The sequence below is a fragment of the Phocoena phocoena genome, chromosome 11 (genome assembly GCF_963924675.1).
Source record: "Phocoena phocoena chromosome 11, mPhoPho1.1, whole genome shotgun sequence".
NCBI classification, from domain to species: domain Eukaryota; kingdom Metazoa; phylum Chordata; class Mammalia; order Artiodactyla; family Phocoenidae; genus Phocoena; species Phocoena phocoena.
The window spans coordinates 101,405,588-101,413,221 of record NC_089229.1 but is presented as its reverse complement, the minus strand read 5'-3'; positions in this window follow the sequence as shown (position 1 = coordinate 101,413,221).

Below are 7,634 nucleotides of genomic sequence, written 5' to 3'. Positions count from 1 at the left end.
ACAGGCAGAGTCCCAGCAGAGAAACAAACACCAGCAGAGCCAGATCGGGACTCGCCAGGAGGGAGGAGCCGTGGCCCCCGGGCTCTGCGGCGGGCAGAGAAGGTAGAACTTGTTTCACTCACTCCTCCTGTGACTTCCCAGAGGGGCCCTGACATACAGGTCTTCGGGGAAAACTTGTGTTAGTTGAATTCTTGTAAGCAAAACCTTGCTGCACCCGGGGGCTCGCTATTTCTTTAAAGGAAATCTGTAGCAGAACCTCCTGTTCACAAAACACCTTTTGTGATTTGAACTCCTGGAGTCTGTATCTATTTGTTTTTAGAGTGAGGTCAAATCCTTTGTCCTCCTTTGTCAGATGAATGGTCTGGGCTGGAAAACCAGAGTCCCCATCATCTGGCCCGCGATGGGTGCCCTGGCCTGGCCTCCCGGTCCTGGAGTTTTACTTCTGTCCAGGACAGCTTGGGGTGGGGGGCGGTTCTGGAAGATCCATCTGAGGGAATGCCGTTGGAGATGTGAATCATCCCCTTTCCCAGCAGTTTAGAAGTTGGGATCCAACCTCAGGGAAAACCATGGAACATTCAATCTTATAATCTTGAAATAATGTGAAACTTCAGAAAAGTAGCAAGAATAGTATAAAGAACTCTAAACATAAATAAATAAACCATGTTTATTAGTTTCTTTGTACAAAATAAACAAATGCACATGTAAACTCTGTTTCCTCTTTCTGTGATGAAAGGCACACGTTGCCCACTTCCTGAGCAACTGAAAAGATAAATGAAAAAGGTGATAATCAGAAGATTCTAGAATGAAAGGAAGGAGAAATGATGCTGAACTCTGATGAGAAATTAGCTTTAGGCAAGGGAGAATGTGCAGCCGCTGAGGATTAGTGTCTGAATCGGGACTATTACTCCCCTCGTGGCTGTTTTAGTTACCTAGTGCTGTATAGTAAATTATCCCAAAATTTAGTGGCTTAAGAAAGCAATAAGACGTATCATCTCTCACGGTTTCTGTGGGTCCGGGATTTGGGGTGGGCCCAGCTGGGCAGTTCTGTTTGCGGCAGTTCCGTCTCTCCATGAGTTGGAGGGGTGGGAGCGGCGGGGGGCTGGCCGGGACCTCCTTGTCTCCATACAGCCTCCCGCCTCAGCCAGGGGTCTCTGCACAGGCCCGGGTGGGCTTCCGCACAGCATGGCGGCCGAAGGCTTCAAGAGTACGTGTTCAGGGAACAAAGCAGAAGTTCTATTGCCTTTTCTGATATAACCTTGGAAGTCCCCTGGCATCACATCTGCCATACTCTTGGGTCATATCTCTCTAGGCTAAACCCTCCCGGTTTCAAGAGGAGGGGGAGAGACCTTGCCTTCTGATGGAAGATGGTCAAGGTCACATAATAGGAAGGACATGTAAGATGCCGTAGAAAATATCTGGAGGAGACAACCACCAAATGGTGGTTTTTCTGGTTCTACCATTTCTTCCATATGTACGAGCTGCCATTCTGCTGTAAGAAGAACTTTCTCTGATCGATCGACTGGTTAGCAGGTGCTGCCCGGAACTTCCTCAGGAAGACCTGACTGTTTAATTTTTAAAGTTCACCAGAACAGGATTCTGCAACCCATCTCAGCCACCTTGTCCAGATCCCCAAATGTCCCTTTCCCCAGGTCAGGAGTTTGAAGCACTGACGTGAGCCATGCCTCTTGCAAGACTGGACTCCTTGAGGTCTGGCTACGTGTAGATGCATCTATCGGCCGAAATTAAGTCAGCTTGCTAGATTATAAATATTACTTTCACATACATAATATATGCTACTTTAATTAGCCGTCATCCTAAAATAACGTAACCTTCTTTGTTCCTTCTTCTGCGTCCCGAAGCGCGGACGTCAGACGTGTGGGGTCTGGGATCACGGTGGGGACAGGCAGCCATTTCAGATGGGCTTTGCCCTGAGAAGCATCTGTAGCTCCCGATTCTCCCTGCCGATGGTGTGGCTGGGGCAGAGACGCTGGGTTCCACGGGGTCCAGGCTTTTCAGCCAATAGCCTCTTCCTCTTCCTCCTTCAGGGTGGCCAGGATCCAACCTCCCAAAGGGCCTTTCCTTGGGGACTGTCCGGAGACCGTATGTTAGGAGATGAGGTCTGCCCAGTCCAGCCAGACCTCCCAGAGGGGAAGAGGTGGGAGGACTGGAAGTTTTAGATTCACAGAATATCAGAGCGGGGAGAGGCCTAAAGATCATTTTATCTACCCTCTCTGAGGGACAGAGGGCTCAACTGGGGCCCAGAGAGGGTCAGTAACTCTCCCAGGTCACACAGCAGGTGATAGCAGGTTCCTGAGTCTTGCCTCAGTGGTCACCCTACAATACGGGGCTGTTTTCTCTCCCGTCAGGGGCCCATCACCCTGGTGGGCCTGGGTCAGTTCTCTGAGGGTGGGGTTTGCACTGCTCAACCCCTAACCCACACACGACAGCCGTTTCACCCCTGTTCTGGCTCCATGAGGCCGGGATGCATCAGCCCTCGGGGGACAGGCTGACCCCTCCCGTGACCCCTGGCTTCCCTTGGCCTCGGCTTCCTGTGGCCCCGGAGGAACGGATTCTTGCCCAGAGCCTTTGTCCAGGGTCCTCCGCCCCCGCCCCCGGGGACCGTCGTTTGGTGGGAAGTGCCCGGAGGAAGGAGTCGGAAAGCAAAGGCGATGCTTGCGCCCCGCACCTCCGGCACCTGCGGCACCTGTGGCGGCGGCACTGCGGCGGGCGGCGCGCTGCTGACACCTGGTGGCCACACACGGTAGCGCAGGTGCCGCCGCTCGCTCCCGGCGCCCTTTCCGCCTCAGACCCACAGGGGAGGTGCGCTCGCTTTGAAAACACATAGGCCGGAATTCCACTTCCTCCTTCCCACGGTGACCAGACCTGCGGTCCGTTCCCCCGGCTCCGGCCGTCTCACTTGCACTACCTGCCTCCCCTGCCTTGCTTTTGCTCCCCATCTCCTCCGGGAGAAAGGCCCGCTCCTGCCATGGGCGTCCTGCCCTCTGGCCACATTTAGAGCTCGTAGCGGGACGGGAGGGCAGGGCCATCGACGTGTTTAAATTTTGTTATAGTAAAATAAGAAGTTCGAATAGGTATGGAATCACATTTCAAAAATCAAAAAAACTTGAAAAGGGATATGTTGAAAGATTTATACCCACCTCTACTCCCCACACCTCTTTCCCACCCCACCTATGTCTCCCACCATGTTTATTAGTTTCTTTGTGCAAAATAAACAAATGCACATGTAAACTCTCTGTTTCCTCTTTCTGTGATGAAAGGCACACGTTGCCCACTTCCTGAGCTTTGCTTTTAGTTGAGGGTCTTTCCCCACCCTCTGTCTCACTGTTTCTCAGTGGGGACACACCAGAGCTTAATAAACAAGGCCCAGATAGCTGACACCTGGATTGTTTTCAAATATCTGTTATTATAAACTGTTGGGAATTCCCTGGTGCTCCGAGGGGTTAGGACTCCACGCTTCCACTGCAGGGGGCACAGATTCGATCCCTGGTTGGGGAACTAAGATCCCGCATACCTCATGGTGTGGCCAAAAAAACCCCTAAAGCCAAAAACCAAACAAAGAAACCATACACAAAAAAACCCACAAAAACTCTTGCAACGTAATAAGTACCTAATATATGCAATGACTGAATAAATGACCAGGTGACAGAAGCCCTGAGGGCACTTCCCTGGGTTTATACACATGCCCCTTCCTCCAAGGCACCAGCTCCAGGGAAGGCTCTAGGACGTTTGAAACAGTCATCTATGCAGCAGGGGGAAGCAGGGTCTTGCTTTATAGGTCAAACACCCGGTGCAGGCAGATTAGAAGTAGAAATGAAAAAAGGAAAATATATGAACAACATTTTGAAGGAAAAAATAAGAAACTGGACATAATTTTCTGTAGATGAGGGACACCTGCAATTCTGTCTGCTCAGAAGGGGGTTGGAAGCCGAGGGGTCAGCGCCTCGTTCTGCGAGCTCCGGGAATGCCCTCTCTTTGACCCCCTCAGTCCTCCTTGCCCCAAACATCCTCTGATGCTGGGAGCCGTATCTGGGGCCCCAGACCTCTTCCAGAAAAACCCACACTTCAACCCCAGTAACTCACCCAAGGCCAAATGCAACAAAGCCGCCAGGAGGAGAGGTGAATGTGTCAGAGCCTGGGAGGAGTGTGGCAGGGCCGTGAGCTCTGGTTCCACGTGGATTCCTGCCCCACAGACTGGGAGGCCCGTGGGAGGTGAGGGGTCGGATGGGGGTGCATCTGGGGAGGTCAGTGCGGGAAAGAGAGAAGAATGCTGGTCCCTGAGGTCTGAGCGCCAGCCAGAGGTCTCTGCCACCATGTCCAGTGCTCCAACCCTCATCCCGGCTCACAGGGCTTCTGGGCTGATGGCCTCATTTTATCACAGGAGGTGCTGGGCCCGGTGTGCTCTTAGAGCCCTTTCTGGCTCTGACAGTCAGTTCTGTGCTCTGAAGGAGGTGTTAACACTGCAGGGAGAAAACTCGGTCCATGGGGAGGCGGTAGCACCAATGGCTAGAGCGGAAGGAGGTGCCAGCCTCTGAGTGAAAACCAACCCTGAGTTCATCTTGGCAGGAAAGCCTCTGGTGAGGACCGGGGTGCAGCCGGGGCCTGAGATGAGAGGCCGGCCAGCTTCCCCAGGAGGAGAGCAGGGGTTACCGCGCACCATTTCAACAGCACCTCTACAGGCTCCGTCACTGCTCTTTTTTTCTTTTCTTCTGTTTCTTCCAGTTTGTTTGGTGATGGAACAAGCCGTTTGTCCTGTAGAGCGCCCCCGTCCGGAACTGAGGGCATCCCCTCGATGCTCCTGACCTGTCCCTCTGCCTTTTATTTCCTGTCAATCGGTGGTTGGACCTAAAGTCTTGGTGAGATGTCATTGATCCTCTTGCAGGCAGGACTAGGTCATGAGACATAAAAACGCACACCAGCGGGCAGCAGCCAGGCTCAGGCTCAGGCTGTGCCCCGCCCAGGGCTGGAGATGCGGGGCAGCCCCTCCATTTGCTCCCCCCAGCCATCTGTGGGAGGACAGTCAGACTCCCCAGGAGCCTCCTCTCCCCCCCGTCCCCCGAATGCCCTCCCCTCCGTGTGAGGCCCAGGGCCGCAGCCCTGCGTTCATCTGTTCACGGAAGACGTTCTATAGGACTTCTAAGGAGGGGCCAAGGTGTCAGAAGTCACCCTTCCGCCCTCTCTGCAGTCAGGGCGGCAGGGCAGAGGCGGGGGGCGGGGCTCGATGACACAGTGCTTTACCTCAGCAGGTTTTAAGGATTTTCTGTAAATGTTACCTGGCTGCAAATCAAGGCCAGGTAATCCATCTGACACCGTCCCACCTGGTGGACCAGGGCTCCCACCCGGACCCACCGCAGCACGAGGCCATCCAGGAACCAAACCTTGTCACCCAGGATTAACACAGCCATGTCCCCTGCCTGCCTTTCCCGAGCAGGGGGTTACAGGTGGGCCTGGAAACACGGAGCAGCACAGTGACCTTGTGCTGGGGGATCTGGTGGGAATTGAGCTCCGAGCCCTCGGGCCCCTGTGAGCCTTTGCTCTGCCCACTGCCACCCTGTGGTGCCTCGACGTCCCCCTCCTGCCCACTTACAAAGCCCGCATTCAGGATGGGCGCGTCAGCCATTTATACCATGGAGTGAACTATCTCAACTTTCTGTGTCCCAGTTTGCCCCGTCTTCAGTCAACGTTCTATGCAAGGTGTAGAAGGTGATTCCTTGGGGGTTTGGGGGGAGGGGTCCGGGAGCTGGCCTGGGCACTGGGGGACCTCCCAGCCACACTGGAGGCCACTTATTCCACTAATCGGCAGGGCATGTGAAGGCAGTGGGAGGAGGCTGTTGGGGCTTGGGGGATAAATCATAACCGACGACCTTGCTTTCCTGCTTACATCTAACTCGGTTGGAAAACAGATGTGGGGCAGATGGAAATAAAGGTCAGATGTATTCCTGCTGAAAGCTTGTTGGAGAGCATGGCTTATTTGGGAGACGAATGGACTTGCTGACACTCCACCCTTGAATTACACTTATCCAGCCATCCCTGGCACAGCTGAAACCCCAGCCCCTCATTACTGGACCGAACACTGGGGCCCCTGATGGGGCAGCTCCCAGAGGGAAGAGAGGCCGTGCCGCGGCCGCCCATTCTTCCTTCCAAGCTCACCCATCAGGAGAGTCCCGTGTCCTCGGCCTGGGTGGAGAGAGGCCCAAGTGCTATGGACCGATGTTCCTCTTCAGGGAAACGCGGGGAGGGGATCAGCATTCCTCCCAACAGAGGCGAACACACCCTCCTCTTGGGATTCTCCTGCAGCACCACCCAGGGGGCCTGGGGAAGTAGCTGTGAGATAAGCCCCCCTCTGTCCCCTCACTGACCACCCACCATGCCCACCTGCCTCCCTGCTGCCCATCCTCCGCTCTCCTTCAAGCCACAGCATCCCTGCCTTCCCTCTACTGGAAACCCACAAGCTCTCTGACTTGTTTCTTTTGTCTGCTTCCTCCTGGTGTGAGGCATAAAATGCCAATCTCCCCCCCACCCATATCCTTTATTCCCTTCTTATGTGGAAAAGGAACCCCTGATTTTTAGCCAGGCATAAAGCTACATTTCCCAGCTTCTTTGCTGCTAGATGTGACCATGTGCTTAAGTTTTGGCCAGTGAGGTATAAGCAGAATGGGTGTATGAGACTTCTTGGAATTGTACCTGTAGGGAGATGGCATTCCCTTTTTTGTCTCTTCTTTCCTGATGGCTGGAATGTGAACGTGATGGCTGGATCTTGAGCAGCTATCTTGGACCATGGAGTGGAAGCTGTGCAGTGAAGATGGCAAAGGAGAAAAATAGGAGCCTGGGTGCCTAATAAGTTTGTGGAGCCACAATACCAAGCTTGCACTCCTCTCCCAACCTTGTTCACATGAGAGAAACAAATCTCTTTCTTATTTAAGCCACTGGTCTTTGGAGGTTTCTGTTAACGGCAGCCAAACCTAATCCTAACTAATACAAAGTATGTGCATGGGTGTGAGCAGGCTTATACTCGCGTGTGTGTGTGCAAACACGTATAAGCAAGTTGATGGGAAAGTAGCAGTGTGGATAGTCATCCACTTGCCTGTTATTATTATTTTTTGGGGGGGGGTAGGAGTTTATTTATTTTTGCTGTGTTGGGTCTTTGTTTCTGTGCGAGGGCTTTCTCTAGTTGTGGCAAGCGGGGGCCACTCTTCATTGCGGTGCGAGGGCCTCTCACTGTCGTGGCCTCTCTTGTTGTGGAGCACAGGCTCCAGACGCGCAGGCTCAGTAATTGTGGCTCACGGGCTAGTTGCTCCGCGGCTTGTGGGATCCTCCCAGACCAGGGCTCGAACCCGTGTCCCCTGCATTGGCAGGCAGATTCTCAACCACTGCGCCACCAGGGAAGCCCGCCTGTTAACATTAATTGTACATCTGTCATGTGCACCTCACCCTGACAGGCCTTATGAGAGAGGCAAAGATGAACAGAGAGGGACCCTGCCCCCGAGGATTTTTGTTGTTGTTGTTGTTAGAGGATGGTTCTTAACCTCTTCTTCCTTAAGAACCCTAGAGGATCTAAGGAAAGCTTATCGATATTTGAACACACATGCACACAGAGTTTGGATTACAATGATCAG